Genomic DNA, 13406 nt, shown 5'->3' with positions numbered 1-13406 from the left:
TCCTAACACCTACAGATGAACCGAAAATACTCGCCGTGTAGCCTTCAGTCTTCTAAATTCCGTAAACAATCCGCAAAATGGCATAGCTCAATCGGGATCATTTCATCAAAACATTGTGTGCATTCAGTTTCACACTGAATCAGCAGGCACCAAACCTCACCCACAAGTATGGTCCACTTTTCTTCCTCCGCTACCGTTGCTGTCTTCGAACATGCAAAATCAGCTCATTACTGTCCGCGCTGGCCACAAACAGTGCCACCCGGTCCGACATTGTGCGCTGTTTGTCCGTGTTTGTCCAGCTGCCGTGCGACAGGTCCCCTTTCAGTTTGCATAGTGTCCTGTTGTGCGTGTCCCTCAGCAGGTGGGCAGTTGCTGTTTTACTTGCATCAAATGCATGGACGATGTAAAGGAATGCGTGCATTTGCATACATCTATGTGGGGCATTGCAAGCAAGGGACAAGTGAAAATCAGTATGGGATAGACATGAGTCAACTCGCTTAACTTGCCTGACAAAATATATAGATTCATTGTGCAACATCCAAAATCATCGGTAGGTAGTTAGGCAAAGCTCTATAAAGGTTTACGAGTCATTACATATTTCCTTCAGTGGGAGCCTTTTGTGATCATGTCAGTTGCAAGCGCCTTTCCTTTAATGAGAAGGTGATATAAGTTAATCAGCTTTAATTACCTGTCCGATTTCAAGCACGAGGCATCTGTTATCTTTCGTTCCAACAATCCACTGAGTTGAATGGATGCTGGATAATGGGAAGTTCGACTGCGAAAAAAAAACTATTATTTTGTCATTTCACACCTTCCTTTTGTAGTTTCTTATTACATATACATAGGTGGTTTATCGAGGAGAGCATCCTTCTACTGAGCAGCCAGCGTCGCAGTCGCTAACATCAGACCGTTCCGCAGATAATCACTTGCGCTCTAATTTCACCCTTAGTTTAACCGACTGCCAAAAACCAGATTTCGCCGACTGCATAAATGAGTCATGAAAGGCACAGCTGAAAGGTGGATTTTGCTCATCAAACTGTAGCTCTGACGACCCTTAACCCTTACATTTTGGCTAATCTCACTGGCGACATCATTGGCGGTGTCAAACAACCATTTGACCATCCCTAACCGTTCTTATGTCAACGAAGCGTCTCTAGTCAATTACAGACTCCGGTAAAGCCACCAGACACCCGCAGGTTGTGTGACCAGCTTTATTGTCCCATCAGCTGGGACCGAGGCGTGTGACAGCGACTGATTGAAATTCCGAGAGCGGTGCGACAGAGGCAGCCAGTGACACGGCATTGGTGAATACACACATACACACCGACATACACTACACACCCCGCGCGCACATGTACAGTGACCTGACGGGCAGCCGGCCCGCGGCGGCGCCCAACATTGACCCGTGCCCAGCTAACTGGCCTCGGTTGCTAGCAACCCCAATAGCTAAACATGGCACATGTGCTCCGACCTGCACGCACAGCTAACCGGCATACGCGGTATGGCACACGGTCATACGCGGTATGGCGCACAGTCATAGCCGCTTCCCGTCCTTTCACCCGTCCAAACTGTGACAATGCACGTCAAACATGAAGCATCTCTATGTAATCTCTTATATATAATAGTTTAAAGGGCATTTCCCGTTTTCTGTTTTATCACACATAACCATCAATGAAGCTAGATACAAAAGCCTTATCACGCAGTGACGAGTAGTCAGACATATAGGGGAGACCCGGGAGGTATGGGCCGGTTTTGTGAAAAGGCAGTTTTCTTCCAGTGGGAAGTGGTTAGACCCGGTTTTTCACTCTGTGTACGTGAAATTGCCTTTCGCCTGCAAAGTGTGCCCGATATTAGGCATCTGGGATCAACTATTTTGTCTCGAGATAATTTTAAATAAATCATGCGCTTTTTCGATCCATCAAAATACACCGGGAGGTATGGGCCATGGCCCGGGAGGTATGGGCCAGTGCCATGTTTCATATTCTTCTCTCGATAATGAGAACAATACTTGTAGCTGTTATCTACCTTGATCTCTCTTAGAGCCCAGGAACCGCATAAGTGGCCAACAGCTTACTTCATGGGGGTCACGTGGGCACATATGTATTTTGGTAAACGCATTCATGCTCCATGAAATAAGATAAATAATATTTTTCTGTTCGAATGAAATTTGTAGTTATATTTTCGACCTTGCGCGACAAAAATAAAACTTATTGAAGAGGACATTCAATGAAAGCATCATTTCATTGATTTAGGATCCACGGGGGTGGGTGGCCCGAACCTCCCGGTTAGGACGCCAGAATGTGCGGAGCGTCTCAGCTCATAATCTTGCAAGAAAACTTCAAATTGTCTATCCAGTCTTAATTTGCATGCTTTAAACTTTATATTACCGATGGTCTGATACCATAAAACGAGCCTGGGTCAAATTTATCACGAATTTTCTGTACGTACCGTATTTTACTCGAAGAGGGTAAAAACGCTTTATCACCGCTCATTGCCAAAGAAGACTGAGGAATTTTTTGGAAATCACGTGGGTTGTATAACGGAATGGCTGCTACCAGTTTGCGCGGTCAAATGTGTAAAAATACGCAACACTTCTTCAAAACTGCGATGGCCCATACCTCCAGGGGGCCCATACCTCCCGGGTTTCCCCTACCGTCATACCGACCGATCCTGACAAAAATACATAGCTTCGCTTCATGCCTAATGCCAGAAAAGCTCCGTCTAGGCTGCTAGCTAAGAGTATGGGCGCATTAGACAGGAGAGATGCTTGTGATGAGAGCCAGACAGATGCTCTGGCGGGGTATGATTGATGATGAGTTTTATAGAGCAGGTAGCTGATATCTGAACTCCCAAAGGTGCCGATCTGGTGCGCTATAACACTAGGCGAGCGAGCGCGGCGCACAGTGCAACACTCCCGGCAAACACCAACCGACACAGTGCACAGTGGATCAAACAGTTCCGTATAAATGACTAACAGCTCGGCCCGGACCTCCCTCCGATCGGGTCTTAAGGCCGCCCCACACTGGACCTCGCATGCGGGTTGCGGGTTTTTGGGTTTTCGGGTTTCTTCAAAATGGAATAATACAAGCTAGGCTGAGTGACCCACACTACCATTTAACAAGCGAGTCTGCATGTTTTTAGCTTGCGAGCGACCTTGCATTGCATTCCAAAAGTTGGTTTTGAGTCAACTTTTGATTTTCCTCGCTGCGAGGTCTGCGAGTTCTGCGAGGTTTGCGGGTTTTTCGTTGGAGTCGAATTTTGGTTTGATGCGCTGGTATTGTGACTATATGTAAGTTTCTGAAGGTGTACCGGCTTCACTGCATTCATGAAGGTACCATAAGGAATCGGTCCAATCACTCTATGAATTAGTATTATGCCCGCAAACTCAAAACCCGCAAACCCGCAACCCGCATGCAAGTTCCAGTGTGGGGCGGCCTTTACATCAGATGACACACAAGTCGGTCTTGTGATTCGCAGGGACATATTGTCTGAGAGGTATACGAGTATATGGCGCGTAGAAAATGATGCATGAAGTGATTGTTAATTTGTCGATTAATCTCATATTCAAGCAGTAGGTGTAATAGCGCAAAATGATTCACTTGTGTTAGCAATGCACATTACACGCCGTGATATGTACAACCATTTTTAACTGAAAATGACATAACCCCCATTAAGCACATCAAATGTTGACTAATTTACTTTTGCCTGTTCGACATTTACAATCATTTCATTACCCTAAAACAACAAAACTGTACAGTGTACATGACGATATGTCACACAAAACGTCAGCAGAGCGAACTTCCGTGAGCAGATAATCGACAGCTATATTATTATCCCATAGCTACTGGCCAAACACGAAAATGTTTCTAGTGAGGTTCTTGGGTGAGCTAAAACCTGGCCGCCGAAGAGAATCACACTCGAGTACCGGGCGATAACACTACACGGATTTACACCGAACACCGCGTCTGTACGCCGTACCACCGAGTACCAGTTGTACCAGAGGTACGGTACATCTACCGCCAGACTATGTACACGGACACATACAACAGGTACATGAGTTCAGAACGTCCTCAGACAGTTTGAGACGGTTCAGCCCCGTCCGACTGCGCGCGGCAAAAGAAACGTCAACACCGACCGGAGAACACCCGTCCGCAAACCGCCACGCGCGCCACACACGATATGACGTCACATAATGTACCGTCTGATGACGTCACCTTGTACCGGTGACGTCACACGCAGCGGTGACGTTACACATCACGGTGAAGTCACACACAATTGGGAGAGCACACATGTTAAAAGTTGATGAAGGACTTGGCGACGCACTCTCGAGTGTCGCCGACTCTCGCTCTTCCCTGAGAAACCCCTCTCTCCCAGTTCGGCGTCCGCGGCCTCTGAGTGACCTTGGATGACCTCCGAATGACCTCAGAATGACCTTAGATTCACCTTATAGTGACACAGTGTTCTGACCGACCCAGACGACGAAACGTCGACGGCAGCCACCGACAAACGACTTCATTCTTCAATGATGTGACATCTATCCCTCAACGACAGATATCCACAGCCCACAGTCCAGGTGACCTTGAGTGTTGACCTTGACCCCGGGTGGCGCGGCTCCAGCTGTGACCTTCTGCTGACCTCTGGCTGCCGTCGCCAGCGGTGGCCGCCGCCGCCTGTCGGAGGGCACGGCTTTGATTCAGTACGGCTCAGTCCACAGTCCACAGACACAATCACCCTCATCAACAGCGCCGGTACGTGACGGTCAGCCGGCCGGCCACTGTCATGAAACTCGACGGAAATATCTGCGAGAAAAGAAACCAAAATAGTAAAGCCATCAGAGCCAAATCCCCATGGAAATTGCACAATGTTAGCGTGAGGCAGGGCCAGATTCCAAATTTACGCATAACATTCGCTTGTGCTTATGCATATTTCATAGCATGAAGTCTACTAACGGCACTAGATGCCTAGGCCAACCACAGTGAACGAGCGCTCAACGATTCATATCCTTCATAATATGCCAATGCAGCTACAACGCCACCATGTCCTCGTAGGATTGCCAGGATCTGCCCCAGACGATTGACTTGATGTCGGAGGGCCGTCTGTAGATGGATTGAACTTATCAGGTGCCATCCGGCACAATTGAGATGCATGTGCTCCTATACGGGGCTTTCTAGCAGTAATGCTGGACATTCAAGTGACGCCCACACAGACCAGAGTTCATGATAAAGTTTAAGCTTAGGCTCACCAGGCCGCGGAATCGGCTCATGTGGGATCAATTTACCTGCCATCTCAATAGCTTTACGTAACTGATATGCTAGATAGCCGATACAAAGTGCAGTCTACTCATTGATTTCGTCATATTTCGTCAATGTTATTGGAGGCTATTTTATTCCACATGTTCTTTATCCCCTATGCAGTTTATTTCTCACCGAGCGCAGACAAGGCTATGCGGCACAGTATGCTTTCAGGCGCTCACTATCAGCGCCATCTATGAACGAAGCTGAAAGGAATCCATACATGTGGACTAGGTTCATGATCGCAAACCGGTAACCTCGAAACAGACAAGCAAAACTGTCTGGTTATGCATTTTGTCAAAATAGAAAGGTTTTGTAAATAACCTGAATTCTGTCGATTCGCGCATTTCATAGGTAAACATTAAATGTTTTGCTAAACACATATTCGCTGCCTCTATTTGGAGTGTACCGCTGTGACTGATCAAGACTTAATTCGGAAGAAAACGACCGATATAACATTTTCAATTTGATGCCGCGCCGCAAGACATCACTATCACTATCTGAGACGTCGGACCTAAGCAGTGTTTAATCAGGTCCAGTCACATTGACCAGAGCGGTGGACTGGCACTTTTCTATGTCACCCCGCGATTACAGATCACTCTCGATGCGTTTCCAACAAACACATGTTTGTCTGGAGTATTTCCTGAGTCGCGACAGCCTGGCGTTTTCCCGGAGCCCCTGCACAGAGCGGCGCTCTCAGACATATGAAACACTCTGTGCTGATTGGTTCCAGTTCCATCAAATGAAGATGCTGTCTCGCATGCGATTGGTGTGCTTTTTATACCGTGATCGATACACCGCCAGGAGATGGAGAATTGATAAAAAGGAATAGAAAATTGGATACAATGCGATCCATTGCACTTATCCATTTAAAGTACACACCGATATTATAAATTATGGCACATCAAACCTTCCTCTTCAAGGAAATCCCTGTCCCCATTTCCTCAGTCTCTCTCCTACCTGTCACACCCACCTGCCTGGCTCTGTGAGCGGTTGGCGTGCGGCCGGCGGCGGCGGCCGGGCAGCGCTCGGCTCCTACCACTCCTCAGCTCGCAGCTTGCCCGGGTCCGGGTCAGACACCATTGACGCCTCCGGAGGAACCGTCTGAAAAACGGCGCACCGCCGGCTAAACGATACATGACGCCACCGAACGCACGAACACGCGCCAGCGCGCGACACAAACACGCAGTGTGGTGGTGGATCGATGAGGAGGGCGGTTATGTGGCGTTTGTGTTTTGGAACGGACATACACCCATACATACCGTGTGAAGCGGTGATGTTCAGACGAGTAGTCATGTCAAAACAAACACTTTCGGCATTATTGGCAAATAATTGCAGTGACATCCGAGTACCACAAAACACCATATAACAACAGTTGCAATTCACAAACCAACCAGCAGGGATAAAAGAGACGGACAAAATATTAACACTGCCAACACTGCCAAATGACCAGAGACGCAACTTTACATTCAATTTCTTACAGTGACACTTGAGGTGGTTCGCTTGTAATAGGTATGTGATTTGCCAGCAAAGACGATGCTTTAAAACGAGAATATAGAACGCTTTGAGCTGCGGGTTTCATGCAAGAACTCCTTCCGACACATGCATATCCCAATGCAGGAGTGGCCTGCTATTGAGTTCGCATTTCATTTTGAATCAGCCGATGCATCAGCTGCAGACAATGTGCATGCAGCAGCGAGAGAAGATATCTGCATAAATGAATGCAAATTCGAGCTTAATGCTGCGTTCGAATTCACATTGTGGACCCAGCAAACGCTCACTTGGTATAAACAATGTCTCTTATGATAGTTTAAACCTCAACACAACTGGCGGGTATGTACAAAATTCCGGTCCCATAAAAGACTGACATGAACATCGTGGCTGACATAATGTGGCATGGATCAGGGATCAGATCTGTCCGCCAGATCCCCGCCGATCCATGAGCAGGCATCCATTTCCTGATAACACTCCGGTTAATGGACAGACGATTCTCTCCGTTCCATCAAGCTGACGTAAACTGGAATGGATGATCGGTGAACGCTCTTGATATCCTCAGACCAGGGGGCGGACAGCCGAGGGGCACTGGGGACCCGGGAGACGCAGGCTGCGGTCGAACCGTCGCCATGGACACTCACCAGTGGGGAAGGTATGGGGATGTGTCATATGCCGATCCGCGGCCTCGACTTCTCAGCTAGCGGTGACTGGTGGTGGACAGAAGGCCGCGTGCAGGGGATTATCACCAAGGACAGCACAGCGGGACGGATTCTGAAGGTTAACGAACGAAGCGAGCCAATAGAGCCACCGGTCACCACCAGCAGTAGCGAGGAGCTTGATGGGATTAAAACCCGTTGCTCAACTCAGTAATTAACTGATAGGTGGCTGGCTAGCTCCTAAGACTGTGATAGCTCAGTGAACGCTGCACGTTGTGATAAGAGTTAATTATGCGGGGCACGCGCTCGCCGTATTGGGCGAGAGCATAGCGTTTGATTTAAGGCTCGAGTGCAGCGAAATGACCAGTGTAACTCAGCCTGAAATACAGCTCCAATCAATTTCGTGAGGGAAAGACCGTCTCTTCCACCAGAAGAGATAATACGTTATGCGTCTGGAAGTTGAGATGATTGCCGTACAGGCAGAAATATGTAGTGACTGTTGAAGTTTTTTTTATTTTCGTGCTAATTAGTTAGTTGATGATAGTGAGGACCAGCCAGCTAGTTTCACGCAATGGCTTCCGCATTCAGAACATTACATTGTCCGTAAAAAAAAAACTCCAGAGTCCTGAACAACTTTAAGAGCACGATAACTTCTAATAAAGAACCATCTCTGTATAGTAACTACAGAATACATATAGCCTGATGTGTATATCGGTATGTAGAGCCTGATAACTTGTGAAATTACTGCCGCCATTTTCGCAGTGATTGAGTTAGCGTTGAGTACAGATCGACTGCAGGCCTTATGCGACCGTCTCTATGAGTCAGGTGTAATCAAATAGATGTAGTTGCATGATGCATAATCATAGAAACCATTTTCTGAGTATGAACGATATTCTTCTTCCCTGGATGGCGAGCATTGTTTGATGTTCGCCTTATATCACGTGGCTGGAGCAGATGATATGTTTCCGCCACCATAGCAACATCTTACGATGTTTTTAAGGGCGTGCAATTTAAATAATGAAAGCAGTCATTCACAAAGTTTACCCATACCAGCCGGGTCTAGGAGCATTTCATCCGAGTAGCATACGCTAATATCCCAAAGGAGGCCGATTAGCACACCTAACTAACCAAGTTTGTCCCATCAGCTGACTTTGAGCGTCAGCCGTGCCTGCAACGTCATGTTACCGAGACGGCCGCACCAGGCTGCTTGCAAACTACTTCAAAGTTAGCAGAAACAGTGGGGTCAATATTCGTGTCAGCTGCATATTGTTATATTTTACACGGCAAATGAGCTCTCTAAGATGGTAGCGAACACTGCTAATATCCAGCACGTTCAACATGCCGTAAATCGACATAGGAGCTCTTCCATTTATTAATTTTTCATCACACACATGCCACCGCGTGGATCGAGCACACTGCTGCGAAGTCCATTGTTCAAAAGGATTGGACGATCCATTGTGTTGCCATTAAACGATTAAAGACCGACAAACGCCTCCTTATATCATACTTGCGATGCACTACCGAAAGAGGTTATCTAATCGGCTAGCTACACAATTCATAATTCCTGTCATTTCGTAAAATGCCCAAGCACAACAATAATCCTTAAAAGCGTCGTGCATAGCAAGAGCTTAGCACGGCATTTGCGCATATACCGATCGGACAAAGTGTGCCGGTAACCACGGTTACGGTTGCGGTTGCGAAACGTAACCATGGTTAGGCACGCGTAGGCCGGTCTTCAACTACAGCGTTAAGGCATCATCAATCATGCGGCAAAATGATTAAACTTCACCACTCTAACAGCTTTTAACGTGAAATACCAATCATCCACCCAAACTTTCCACGAATAATGGACCTCCCAATATCGCTTTAGGCCCAGAGCATGACCGTTTAGAAAGTGTTAGGCAGTACTCGTAAATTCGTTCGCCCTGTCGGCTGCAGGATTCGTCGAGGGCCGTAATTTCCGATGCAGTTGGCAGGCCCGGTTGCAAGGTTGTGTCAGGTCGACGGACGATATGGGATCATATTCATCGCGGCCGATCGATGGACCGCACACTTTGTGCCCCTGTGTGAGAGGACTCTATTCTAGATAGGAGGTGAAACAGTGCTTATCTGGGGACTGACTTATAGAAAGACTGAGTAGGTATCTGCCATCTTCCACTTTGTATAGTTGCTAACTTTAGCAGTAGCACAGTCTTACTGACTTTTTTATCAGAAGGCAACAACTTTAGTCTAATAACGACTTACCATCTTTCTGCCTCCTTGTTTCATTGTATGTGCACATATGGATCAGGAGGCTCTCCCATTTACTGCCATGAACTATGAACTTTGAGCTAGCTATGAGCGATGTCAGAGATCCCGCTCCGACGAACCCTATCACACAGCCGAGCGTCGACTCTATTCCGTGCAACAGGCGACACTCTGACTGCCATTCCGGCGAACCGATCGGACCAAACGGCGGACCGATTGGACCGGACGGCGGACCGGGTGACACCGGCGCGGCGCCCGACAGCTATTGCACCGAGATCGCCGTTCGGGACTGACAGTGGCCGTCGCCCGCGGCATCGGTCACGTCCGCCTCCCGGGGTAGGTTGGACAGATCGGGCACACCTCCGGACAGAGATTCATCGCTGAGGATATCAAACAAGTGAATGCTATTTCTTATCGGGAACACGAAATTGTGGAGAAGAATAGCTGATTGAATCTTCTGGCACAGTGCGATTGACGACACATGTCACAGTTGCTACGAAGGCGAAGGAAAACTAGATTAACATCGATGGGGGACAGGGAGGTTTAGAAGAGATCTATGGCTTTTCGCCACGGCAGCACTCCCTACAGGAACCACGGCGATTTGATGCAAATGTTCACCTGTAAGTACCATCACTGTGGAGCATGTGATGCTCCATGCCAGCCAGCTCCATGCCAGATGGGTGCCAAGCAATATCACAGGCAACGCTGACGGACTGTCCAAAGCAGTCTCTTTTCGATCATGAACTGAACCTCGGCCCAAACAGCCGCTGCCCGATCTTCCGACTTGGCGATTCCTGGCGACTCCCGAGCGCGCCCGGAGCCCCGCCCGACCTGCCGACTTTCCCGAGTCGCCCGAGCGCCGCGTCATTTATCGTGCTCGGTCTCGGCGGGCGTCGCGGGCTGGCGGCACGGAAGGACCTCGGCGGTGGAAGAGGATTGAGGGCGTCATTCCGACCACTCTGTGGGGGCGCCCGGGAAGGCTCCGCACGAGAAATGGCGGTCCGCTGAGACACATCGCGACAGGCCGTGATTGGTCGTGACAAAATGGTGATCGGTCGTGACGGAATGGTGATGAGTCGTGACGGAATGGTGATTGGTGTCCGAGGAGTGAGAACAGATCGATGGACACAGGTGTGAGCGATGTGAATGACCTCCGACCTGCGCACCACCGACTGTGACAGGTGATCGATCACCTTTTTCTGCTATACTGGGCGTGGTGCAGTCTGAAGACCTGCCTCAGTCCAGTGAAAACTGGCGGCAGCATTACACGCTCATATTTCACACGAGCTTTTCCTTTTTGTCAGACTGCTCACCTCCGCCTATTGATGAGCTTCTCCTCGTCACAGAGTAGCTGCAGCAGCTCTCACAGAGCTCTCTCCCCCCGTCCCCGTGGAAACCTCAGCCGTCGCCGCCACCGGCCAGACCCCGCCGCACCTTCCCGTGTTTACCCTACCGTCTGCACCACTTTCGGACAAGGTGCGAGTCAACAACTGCAGACCAACGTGGCGCTGGTGCCACAGCAGCGCGGCACAATATTCCGCCGGGCAGTGCCACAGGTTGCCGGAAGCCGGCGGGAGCAGGGAGGATATTGGTCGCCGGCTGCAGCCATGGGTCGTCGCAGAGGGAAATTGTCTCAGGAAATCTCTGGCAGCTGCCAGACGATGGGACTGTGAGGCGCAGCTCATCGGCAGGTCCGCTGGTGACCCTACATGGGTCGATGTTGATGATCGATAACCACAAAAACTGATACGAGCAGAAAGACAGAAAATGACTACGTATGTAGGCCTACACTCTACATTTATGTATAATACCAACGGTATAGCCATAAGTCCATATTTGAAAGACGGACCAGGCTCATAAGCAAGCATAAGCAACCGCAAAAATATGGTTGATCTTTTGTCATGGTGAAAGAATTAAGCACGCGATCTTTATTGCTCTATATATCTTTATCGTGGATCGTGGATGTAAAAAGTCTACCATCTTATCAATTAAACTAACCAAGCTCATTATTCCTGGGGTATGCAGCAGTACCTAAAGGGTGAGATTTCAGTATAAATTGGTCTACAGCAATGTTTTCTGGAAACCAGAGACAGGGTATTATGGAACATACTACATAGCCGCTCTAATTGCAACAAATCACCGGAAATAATCCACTGTATCGATAACAAACAATTATCTGGGCTTACAGCGACATTGATCTCCTATAGCAAAGCAAAAATGAGGCAATGCGCTGCGGTCTGGTCAAACGAGTTCAGCGAAAGTATAAGCACCGATTTATTATCAGGTGATCCTATACTTACCTAAATGTCAGGGTGGCGACCGATAAAACAGGCCCATTATCCAAGCATTGAATAAAAATGGTTTAATGTTAAAGCTGTTTATACATACCTAGATGATACTTCATACCTACAGGTACGACAGTGACTTGTTTCATTGAGTTTATACATTACTGGTCCCCAGTTGATGTATATTTGCATTTGTGGTAGCGTATTCGTAGATGATATTTATACTATGTTTAACTTTCCCATACCCCAATTCGCATAGGCAACATTTACCCGAAAAACAGCTTCTTGAAGATCTGGAATGGAAAATTATTATATGCAACTGAACAGTTATAACACCAGAAATACGGCACGATCTGAACACAAAATGGAGCTCGGGCACAAACTGCTAACAGTCAACATTACACCCATGCGTCGCTCGGTGTACAGCCACGAACTACGACAAGGCGCAAGCAGTCGATGCAAACAGAGGACACAGTTTGAGTGAAGAATCTGCACGGAGCTGAGTAGGTTCGCTCGCCAGCGACACTGAAATAATTCGCCAGCTTTTCATCTATGAAAACACAGCGGCCCTGCCGCGGGCAGAGGCAGCTGGCAGACGAGCAGACGGGCAGACGAGCAGACGGGCAGCAGAGTTTTCCGGGCGGCAGAGAAGCAGCCAGACGTCAGGAGAGCCAGAGAGAGACAGGTAACAGACAGGCGGGCGGCGGAGGGCGACAGCAGCTGGGCGGGGGCGGGGGCGGGGGCGGGGGCGGGGGCGGCACACACCTGCACTGAACGGGGGCGAGAGGCGGCCGAGGGCGGCGCGGGCCGGCCGCCGGGCCCGGGGGACGGGGGGCGCCGGCGGCCGGCCGGCCCGCTCGGACATTATACGTCTGTGACGGCGCCGGGCTGGTCTGGACTGTCACAGCGTCCGCCAGCCACCTGACGACCGGTCGGGTTAGTCAGACACACAGACAGACACACAAACACAGACAGACAGACAGACAGACACACAGACAGAGACAGACACACAGCGGCTACCTGACGACCGGTCGGGTTAGTCAGACACACGGACAGACCAATAAACTCCCAGACAGACATAGACAGACAGGGGCCACCTGACAACCGGCCGGGTTAGTCAGACAGACAGACAGACAGACAGACACAGACAGACAGACACAGACACACCGACAGACAGACAGACAGACAGACAGACAGACAGACAGTTTGACACACAGACAAATACGCAGACAGGAGTCACCTGGCAGGACCGTTCGGCTAGTCAGACACACAGAGGCAAAAACAGTTGTTACCTGACAGGACGACCGAGTTAGGCACACACACAGAGACAAACAGAAGTGGCAGACATCCATCCCATCTGTTACACCACGTGGGCGGTATAAATTGCAGTCCATCCGTACGGGTTGCACACAGGCACACAGGTGCGCTTTAGG

The 13406-nt window shown here is 49.1% G+C and overlaps 1 long non-coding RNA gene across 1 annotated transcript; it reads right to left on the bottom strand.

Annotated features, from left to right (window-relative positions):
* Positions 1–4104: 4104 nt before the first annotated feature.
* Positions 4105–6584, bottom strand: LOC122370983. The gene is made up of 2 exons (XR_006254649.1): positions 6265–6584; positions 4105–4670 (listed from the first exon to the last, which is right to left on the bottom strand). It is a non-coding gene; the product is annotated as an uncharacterized LOC122370983 (long non-coding RNA).
* Positions 6585–13406: the final 6822 nt, after the last annotated feature.

This window comes from Amphibalanus amphitrite, unplaced genomic scaffold (genome assembly GCF_019059575.1).
Source record: "Amphibalanus amphitrite isolate SeventyFive unplaced genomic scaffold, NRLGWU_Aamphi_draft 001192F_arrow, whole genome shotgun sequence".
Classification (NCBI taxonomy): domain Eukaryota; kingdom Metazoa; phylum Arthropoda; class Thecostraca; order Balanomorpha; family Balanidae; genus Amphibalanus; species Amphibalanus amphitrite.
The sequence above is the reverse complement of the archived record's forward strand: the minus strand, read 5'-3'. Positions and strand labels throughout refer to the sequence as shown.